This window comes from Nothobranchius furzeri, chromosome 12 (assembly GCF_043380555.1).
Source record: "Nothobranchius furzeri strain GRZ-AD chromosome 12, NfurGRZ-RIMD1, whole genome shotgun sequence".
In the NCBI taxonomy this organism is placed as follows: Eukaryota; Metazoa; Chordata; class Actinopteri; order Cyprinodontiformes; family Nothobranchiidae; genus Nothobranchius; species Nothobranchius furzeri.
This window is the reverse complement of record NC_091752.1, coordinates 30,431,603-30,441,952: the sequence shown is the minus strand read 5'-3', so window position 1 is coordinate 30,441,952 and position 10,350 is coordinate 30,431,603. Positions and strand designations below refer to the sequence as shown.

The following is a 10,350-nucleotide window of genomic DNA, read 5'->3' as shown; positions in this document are numbered from 1 at the left end:
ACAAGGTCTATTTGAGCAAGCTTAAAATATCAACTGTTAAAGATTGTCCAACAAGGTTTCCAATGTTGATTGTTTTTCCTATGATTGTCATTTCAAATCGTTAGTTTAAATTGAAGGAATAAATCTCTTAAAATGTAAACTTGCCTTTTCATTGAACTGAAACACAGACAAACGGATATGATCGTCAGTTTATCGACGAAAACAACCGTTGAGTCTTCTTGTCTCTAACATTTGGTTATTAATTTGTTAAAGTTAATATTCCAGATTATTATGTAGAATGGTTCATCTTTCATAAAAGAGCCAACAACCATTACGCTACAATGGGTACTTAACAGGAGGAACTACAAACAGGAACATTACTCAAATCTAGAATAATAAAATGTCACTGTGTGATATATAACAAGACCCCAATCAGCTAAATTTCATAATTTCAAATAGAAACACCTGTGAAGGTTCCTGAACCTTTAAATGTCTCTCAGTCTAGTTAAATTACTGAAATAAATGTAATTTTGCACAGTATTCTAATTTTTCCAGCTTTACATAATTATATGTTTTAGTAGCATTTCTGTTGCTGCTAATCTAGTAATGGTAAATAAATAAATAAAATCATTTAAAATGACATTAAAAGAGGCACAAATCTGATGAAGGACTTAAATTTACTAACTTGGGTCAGACCCAAACACAGAAGAGCTGAAGCTGGCTGGTAAAGACACACAGGTAGTTCTAATAACACCTGAGCGCTCATGACATCTGAGACTGATGCATCAGTGTTACAGCGGGACTAAAGAATTGATGCGAATGAGGTTACAGCTGGATGATCTAGGAAGGTAGAAGATCGTGACGTCTGAGCAGCGAACGTGTGAGCGGACCTTCGGGACGTCCTGCTGTCACGCCAAGAAGGGCACGGCTGCAGACTCACGCCTGCAGCAGCGAATCTGCGGGTCTGCAGCTGTAGACTTCATCACGTCTTCCTTGTTCTTCACGGGCCGTGATGCTCTTGGATGAAAACATCCGCCTCTTTAGCCCCATATCAGCTGATGACGGCTTAAACACACCATGCTGCTGAATTAGTAATGCACACATTTTCTTATCAGTAACGGAAATGGCGTTATGATAAAAGAAGACATAATTAGATTACTTGTTAATGAAAAGACATTTTTTTTGTAACATCCTTATTTAAAAAGGCGTTATTCCCATAACTGCTAATCGCCAACCATTACTGATTGTCATGTTGGGCTGTAGTTTTTTGACCCATGACATGCAGAGTCATACACTGAGACAAAGGTAAGAAAAAAAAGGTTTTATTTTTATGTACGATGGGAGGTGGAGATGATGGTCTGAGATCAGGTGGTTCCGGTGGAGTTCTAGAGCGGAGACAGGAGTGAGTATTTGCAGATTGACCGTGAAAGGAATAAGAGTTTGTAGCTTACGGTTTCCTGGTTGTTGGTAAGGCTTAGAGAGGGGGGAGGCAAGTCACGGCTTGCTGAGCTGGTCGAGTGAGAGTCAGGTGTGGCTGGGAGCTGAGCACCAGAGTTCGCGTTGTCCAGGTTGGCAGGTGGGGGTTGGAGAGCAGGCGGTCAGGGGTGAGCGACGGGGCTGGCAGGCAGGGTTGGAATCCGGTGAGTCTTTCTTCCAGATGATGGAGGTTTGGTTGGTGGAGGAGAAGTTTCCTGAGGAGGTTGGAGGAGAACAGGACAGATAAGTTCAGGAAGGCGAGACAAACAAGAGATAAACGAATTTCAGACACAGGCCAGGCGCTGGCAAGAGTTCTACCCAATGCTGAGTATCATCCAGCACTGATGAGTTGTCCCGACGCTCCTTAAAGAGCACGTCACCCCCAAATTAACTTTTTTTTTGCTGATAAACTAAATAAACGAGTGTCTAATCGTGCTGCAGACACGTGTAGTCAATAATTTGGCACTTCAGTGCATCTTAGTTAAAATTTAAATATTCTGCCTAAAACTGGCAGTGTTGTGCCGTTGTCAAGTAAAAACTCTGCACTGTATTTTAATTTAAATCTGCCACCGCTATTGGCTAAGAGGTATGCTATGATGTAAACTGGTACATTATGATGTCACAATGCTGTCGTGAGCCTGTGTGTGTGTGTGTGTGTGTGTGTGTGTATTTGTTAGCAGCTCCGCCTTCTCGGTCTGCCAGGCAACAGCATTTGTTGCATTTTTCAAACATGAAGTGGGAGTGGCGTTAGACTCTGGTAGGGGTTTACTTGCTCTTTAAATCCCCTGACCACTGATGAACAGGTAGGCAGCAGCTGCTCTCCAGGCACTCCCACCTGCACACAGAGAAGACTCAGCACAACACACAGAGTTAGACTCAGCACAAACCATGACACTGATAAACATAAACAAAATAATCAATAAGTTCTACTTAGCTATAGTTTGGGCTATATGTCACTCTGTCAATATTTCTTGATAAATCTCAGTTGCCAAGCAACAACAGTGGGTGTGGTTCCATAGCAAGCAGTCACAAACGTTTCATAGGGATCCAAATGATCCCTGCTGCAGTTCTAGGCATAACTGATCGTAATGTCTTCATTTTTAAACACAAAAATACAATTTTCCACAAGATGATAAAAGCTCTTTCGGAAAAGCCATGAATTCTGAGAAACAGCTGGTAAATTCCAAGAATTCCACTAAATAAAGACTTTTAAAAAGACAAAGACTTTTCGTTACAGTTGTTCAAATATGTGTTTACCTGGTGGTTCCAGTGTGCAGGTGAAAACAACTAAACAAAGACATGCTATATTAGGTAGTCAATACCCACCAACCAAGTCCTGGTGTAATACATTAGATGGTGTAAATACAGTCTGCTGTGCTCTGGCTTCACGATGGACTGCCCGCTAACTACAGTATAAAAATGTCCTAAAAAGTACCACAAGGGAGAAGTGAGGCAGAGAAGAAAGGAAACTGGAGAAAAGGAAGTAGTGTATTGTTCACACACACAGGATACATCATCTAGGGGCAAAGCTATATTTTATTTTTACTACTCTGATGAATTCAGTACTGTTTCCCCTACATAGGCTCAGGCCTATCCCCGTCATGGGAAAAGCACGGAAGCACAACGTTCTGCGTGCAACCATTACTCCCTTTCCCTGCTCTCAGGGATGACACACGGCAGCAAAATTGTTTTGCGAGCCCCCCCCCCCCCCCAACATAGACAGAGCAAATGGCTCTGTGTAGCTGTGGGTCTTCGCAAAGCAAGAATTTGGTCTAGTTCACTAGGCTATGTTATTGCTGCTGTGACACCAAGCTTTCTCCACTGAGGGACAATAAAGGGATTTTCTTTTTTATTTCTATTCTAGTCTTCTATCTGTAATCTTTTCTGTTTTAAAGTAGGTGAGGTTTATTTTCACAGGCCAACAACATAAAGAAATTAAGGCTGCAAGCAGCGTCGTTCGGCCCCCACAGCTCTGCGCTGCTCCGGCCTGGCCGGTAGTCTGGTGCACCCGTGCAAGTCCGCTGAACATAAACATCAACCACCCTGACACCAGAAACTGCGAAACGGTCTCCTCGTCTGCACCTCACACTGACTCAGCATCTTCTCTGAGCCCACCATTAAATTTCACATCTAACCACTAGGGGATACTCTGTCTTTACCACACTGGTGGTGTGATGGCACAGACAAAGTTTAATGCTATTCTGACCACGTTTTTTGAAGTAATTGAAGGTTAAAGTTATCTAGGAGGCGCTGTGACCAACTATAAAAAAATCCAGAAGCATGATGGGCGATAGAGCTACCGCCAAGGCTTTCGTTGGTGTTTACCTACCGGAGCAGATGAGGATGTCTCACTTAGATCGTTGTCGCTGGTTTCATCATCACCCAGTTACCCATCACATTTAGTGAAGTGGATCCAAGCTTTAGCGTGCATTCTTTCTACCATGCTGCTCTGTTTACAACTGGCTCTCAGCGACCGATGACATAACGCTCTTGCGCATGCGCAGCTGTCTTGGCAAGTTCTCGTTATGAAGGACGGGTACCGAAACGAGGCACCGTTTGAAATGACGTGAATCGGTGCTCGGTTGGTACTATGGAATTCGGTCGGTACCTTAAAAAGTACCGAATTCGGTACCCATCCCTACGTATTTGTCAAAAAAAACCTCATCCGATAACATGTTTCGCACAGAAAGCAACTTGGACCCTCCAGTTGTTGGTCCTGCTGAACCGCCACACTTCCCTGGATCCTCCATTCATTAATATCAGAGAAGGAGAGACAGCCGGCTGCCACCACTTTAGTTTTACCAGGGTCCCACAAACAAAGACACCATATGAAGTCACTGACAACAAAAGACAGTGGGACCTAGGAAACAGTGACTGGTGTTTAGCACTATCTCGTTTCTCCTTGCAATGCGAGTTTCCAGTAACGGTGGCTGCGGAACCAGAGAAGATACCTAAGGAAAAGATTGAGTGTTTGTGTTCAGAACGTATCTTGTTTGCAGATTTGTTATAACAGCTTTAATATGAGGCTTGGAACATACGGTATCAAGTGTATCTTGGTAATGGTGCTTAGGTCGTTGACATAATGGGCTTCTAATTGGACATAAAGAAGCACTTTCATCATTTCACCCTGATAGGAGAGAACGTTTTATGAGTGACTCAAAGCCACTTATGAAAACTTTTTAAACCCAGTCGTGACAAGTACGTAGTACCTGTTAATTTTCTAATCCGTTTTAAACTTCTATTAATGGTGTTTAACGCACTGAATGGGTTGGCTCCAGCCTACTTGACCAAGTTGTTGCTGGCACTCCGTTCCGAGAACCAACCTCTGTTTTTGGCTTCCAGAGCTCGGCTGAAGACGATAGGGGATAGGACGCTCTCGGTAGCTAGGTAGCTAGACCTAAACTATGGAGCACACTTTCCTTCACAGTTAGGCGTTCTCCATCAGTGGATGTTTTTAAAATGAGGCTAAAGATCTGCTGTTATTTTAACTCAGCGGCTTAGCTGATGCTGATATTTTATATGCTCTTACTTTAATTTTCACTTTGTTGGTTGTATTGGTTTTATTTCACTGCTGTACAGCACCTTGGTAGCATGCTTCGTGCCTGTAAGGTGCTTTATAAATAAAGGGTGAGTTGAGTTGATTTTCATCCAGACTTTCTGTGACACTGCGTTGCCATTCAAAGTCATATTAGCATATTGCTGCATGGTGAGAATAAGCTCTTTTAATCCTTTCGTTTGCAGCATCACTGTAATTATGTAGATGCAGAACAGCTGATTTTGACTAAGGCATATAATTAAAGCGTAACGACATCAAATCAGAAGGAGTTCGTGGAAATTCAACCTTTCACTCTTAGGTCCTAACGAGTGTTGCTTCAGACTCCTTACTGTGATTTATAAAGACAAGTGACACCGCAGACACAACAGGAGTCCTCGAGGAGCTGGCACTGCTCATGCGGCTTTACTGCCTGCGCTAAACGCAGAATCATTGACAGAGTGGAACTCGTATGAAGTCATCCATGAAATGAGGGGAAATTAAATTAACACCAAATCGTCATTTAAGAATATGCCTGCTTGATTATCACTGACAGACTTCCTTGTGTTCAGAGGATTACGTGTGGCTATAGCTTTTAGAGTTTGACCCATATTTTGGATAAAAATAAACCACAAACTTTCCTTGTTTACGATTATAAATGATTTTTCGGAGCATTTTCTCAAAGCCTTTCTTCTTCTCTCTTGCTGCACACTAGGTGGTGCTTCTAAAAGACACCCTATTAAATATTAACACACTCATGAGGGCTCTTTTCTCTCCACCCACACACACACATCACACGCTACCCAACTCAAATTACACACACTCACACACAGGCAGCAGACAGCTCAACATCTGAAGTATCTTCCTTTTCCTCTCCTCCACTTGCTGTCTGGGTGCAGCTTTACTTTCTAGTTCTGATCATGGAGGAAACAAAGTGCAGAGAGGGTTTTGGTTTTCGTTCTCAGATCTGATTTTTGTCTGGATAAGTCAACAGAAGTTCACTGAGTTAAGGTAATACTCTTTACCAAGTTTGTTTGACATAAAATCTAAATGCAGCTAAAATGAACTCTATTTTTGTCCCTGTATATTTTAGTTTTTTGGGTGCTCAGCTCCAGTAGGCTATAATAAACATGAGAACAGAGCAGGTTGCCACATCCTCTGTGGCTCTGTGTCATCTGATCTACCGAACATTACAGAAGCCTTTACGCTGCCTCATTGCATTAGAATCTTTTAGCATCAATGCTGCTCGGCCCAACGCTGCTTTCACTCGATGCACATTTGTCTTGCATCACTGCTGCTTTCATCTCTGACTCATTCTATTAGCCTGCTCTAATAGCACCCTGCTAATCTGTTCAGGGAGAGAGCCATGTCCCACAACTGTCCTGCCCTGACAACCAGCCTGGTTGTTTCTCCTATGAGTCACCAAAGTAAATCAATAAATGAGGTTGCACTTTGATTTGGATTTACTATGCTAGAAATACACTTGGGGTATATTTGACAGCTGGTATACTATTAATTTCCCTTTTTGAATGTTAGATCAAGCATCAGGCTGCTGAAGGCCATTTTTGATGTTTGATAGATAAAAGTGTTTGTTTGCATGGCCCATCAGCATGAAACTGTCCCTTTCAATAGATAGATGACCTTTTGAACCCTAAAATTGCATATTGACTTATTTTACATCATGAAAAACTAATCAAGATGGATAAAAGTTAACACCAGTGCACAGAGATTTTGAATAACAACTCTACAACAAAATGCTCAAATGCATGAAATCCTTCTTTTTCTTTCTTCTTCTACATTTTGTCTTATGCAATTTTTTTCTTTTGCAGTTTTATGAGCTGGAGTTTATCTGGTAAAATAACGTGTTGATTCATTTAGTAAGCTTTTCCATTTATCTGTAAAGGACGTCAAAGCTTTGGTGATTCTGCATTCATGCATTAGGATCCACAAATGTACATGTGGATAGTTTTTCAGAATTTTTTTTAAAGGTTTGGAACACCAAAAAAAAAAAACATTTTTAATGATTATTTTTGATTATAATCCGTCACTCTGAGTTTTCATGCAGGCTGAACCTGCTTAGAAAAGCCTGACAGACAGGGTCCGAAATTAACACTCGCCACTCACCAAATGCGAGCAAATTGCTCCATTTGGCGAGTAAATTTTTGAGCTCTACCTGCCACCTGGCGAGTAAATGTTTGCACCAAATTAGTTATGTTTATCAGTCATCTTCCATGGATGTCTGATACTCCTCCCGCCTGCATGCAACGTGCACAAACGTACGTGAAACGTGAACGCCGCATCCAACGTCATTTCCACCTATCCCATTCAATCAGTTTATCAAGTTAGCAGTTAGCTTCGTGTTAAAACTAGCGGTGAAATGTGGCGGTTTTTAACTGGAGTCAGCCAGCCTTCCAAAAGAAAACTCGTCGAACTGGAAGGAAAACCACCAGGACCAGTGGCAACCAGAAGATTTTGTGAAAAGTGGCGAACCGGAGATGGCGGAGTCGTGAGACAATGGCTACATTATGATGGCCACGTAGCGTTGCTGCCTTTCACAGACAACTGTCCCTCGGCATTCTTCAAATATCCAAAAAATGCCCATACTTCCGACTTTGTCTTCTTTGAGGGATAATAAATGTCCCGAGTGCTGCCGTCTCCTCTGGCCATTATTTCAGCTTTAGCTTAAAGAAAGTTTTGGTCGTAAACAACTTATTCATTCATTTGAAATAGATTTCAATGAAAGAGTTCATAAAAACATCTCTAAAAATAAATAAATAAATAGTAAAAATGACTAAAGAGTTGTTTTTCTTATTAATTGATGTTTTAATTATTTTGTCATTCTGTTTGGAATCAACATAATATAGAATAACATGCTTTAGGTAGATCTAAATCATTTTGAATTTTGGCCGGTAAAAGATATGTTTGGCCGGTAGATTTTCATCATCTACCAGCCAACTTGGCCGGTGAGTAAAAAATGTAATTTCGGACCCTGCTGACAGATCTATGTCACACTGTCACTTCACATTCATAGACTCACCCATCTTGACTCACGATAGAAGGCTGTTGTTGGTTGTTTGTCCAGGAATCAGCAGAGAATGTCTCGACTTGTAGAATCTAACCGTTAGCATTAGCAACTCCACACAGCAGAACTCCTCCATGCTTGTGTTACTTGTGGAGATAAAACATCAGTGTTGTAAGTCAGAGAAGTAGAGTTGTGTTGCTGTTAGCCAATCAGAGGAGAGGTGGCCAAAAATCAGGAAATAAGGCTTTAAATCCTGACCTGAAGCTGCTTTCTCCTCCAGCTGACTTGTCCCAGTACGACTTGCAAGGCATTCAATCCTACTACCACTGCAAATGCATTGATTAAACGAGTGTCCCACACCTTTAATACAATCACTCTAATTGTTTAGTATGGGAAAACCTGGCTCTTTTAAAACAGAAAATCTAATTTTAAGGTTTTTATTTTTGTCAGCAACATTTTATTTATTTATTCATTTGAAATGCATTAATTTTCGTCTAAATATTTTGTGAATTAGTTTACTTGTGGTACTAATTAGAATAAATAGTCCAGAAACCATGGTTGATAGTAAATATGCCTCTGTTTCATACAATCCTTCTCTTAGGTTTCCCGTTTTTATGTGGTCAAATAAACGATAAATGCAGCTTGGCATGCCACTTTATGTGAAGATGGCACAGAGGATTTGTAATGATGGGGAACTATGAGCACTCTGAGATGGAGACAGATTAGCTAAGGGGAATAAACAGCAGGAACAGGGATTTACTGCTGCTCGTAGTAAAGCACCTCCATTCATGCGTAGCCCCAATGACCCAATAGATCACAGCCTTCGGGCTGCTGCATCCCATCTGCATCCATCCTTCTGGTCCAGAAGAATGACGCTCCGTTATTTGTGAAAGCTCTCCCAGAAGGCAGATAAGACATCTATGATTTGAAATTCATGCTTCTTTTTACTAGGTCATTTCTGCGTGATGTCGCCTGAGTGGGAAATGAAGTTGGACTGCCTCCCTGTTAGCTGAAAGCTTCCTATTTCTGTTTGTCTGTGAGTAAGAAATGGTTTCACACCCAGTGATTGCTGCCAAGGTGCTACTCTACAGGTCATATGAGATTCCCGGATGGAAAATCTGCTCCTTCTGTTTTAGCCTCTAGTTAATAGTTACAAGTGATATCATCACAGTTAAACTAACATGCATTTTTGAGTATTTTGAGAATAAAATCAACAGATACACATGGCAAACAAGCATACTGATGACCAATAGACCAATATGAGTGTTAGTCTGATCAATATCACAGGATTATTCATAAATAAAACCAGGGGGTGGGACATAAAGATAAATGCATTTAATAAAACCCTTTCTTAAGACCTCCATTTGTATCCTGTTGGAGATTGCCTCCAGTTATTGTGGTGTACATAATGTGCTTTTGCAGTGACATAATGTTTTTAATATATGTAGCCCAGACATCAGCGGCCATGCTTTCCTCACATTCGAGCACATGGCATGATAAACATTGGTTTTATGCTGGCCCTACAGCTCTGGGATGTTTACTTACTCAGAGGGAGGGGCAGACCTGGAGATGAGGGCTTGACAGATGGCCTGCAGTGTTTACTCCTCTACCTCTGAATATATGTCAGCTGGGATCTTTTTGGCTGTTTTGTGGCTCTGACCTTCATCTTTTATCAAATTGGGATGAGTAACAGCTTTATTCTTTCTGTTGCCTAGATAAAAGTGGGAATTTGTTTAGTTCAAATGTTGGCAAAATGCTTTAGACATGATGTTATGAACATTAGTTCATCTGACCATTTACTTGGAGAAAAAGCCCTGATTTCCCATTACAATATGATCTGATCATCATCATCTCCTTATACTTCACTTAATAAATAATTCAATTTCATACAGTTTACTTAAATGCATTTTTATACCCTAATCTACCCATTAAAGTCAGACATCCAACCCCTGCCGAGGGCAAAGAGGCTTTGGTGGCCCTGTCTGTGCATGTTGACCTGATTTTGCTTGTGCAAGTGTGTGTTTTTACCAGTGTGTGTATGTATGAAACAGATTAGTATGTTGCGATAGCCAGACACTTGCATGGCACTGGTGAGTGGGTCTCTGATTGCATTCTCGTGTGTCTTTGCAGAAGGATGTAGGGCACTGGGATTATTTTTTTCTTCTTCAGAATAGGAGACTAACAGAGCTACACGTCCCCCATCCCCCTTCTTTTCACAGGCTGATTGAGTTATTGCTGCATTAGCTGAGTTTGTGTCCTTATGACAGTTTGTCAAGAGGTTCACTCATATGGGATTAACTACTCACTGTTTTGTGGACATGCAACAATGAGTTGTTTTCCA

The 10,350-nt window shown here is 41.2% G+C and overlaps 1 protein-coding gene across 5 annotated transcripts in view; it reads left to right on the top strand.

The window, feature by feature from the left end:
* The window catches only part of ccser2a (coiled-coil serine-rich protein 2a), an 85,088-nt gene that overhangs the window by 19,454 nt on the left and 55,284 nt on the right, over nt 1-10,350 (top strand). The window contains exon 1 of one of the 5 annotated variants that reach the window (XM_054750299.2): nt 3,162-5,998. The exons of 3 other annotated variants lie outside the window; for them this stretch is intronic. The gene's annotated coding sequence lies outside the window, so the exon portion shown is untranslated. Of the gene's footprint in view, nt 1-3,161; nt 5,999-6,026; nt 9,046-10,350 lie in introns of those variants that run through there. One more of the 5 variants, XM_054750300.2, reaches the window with a different exon arrangement.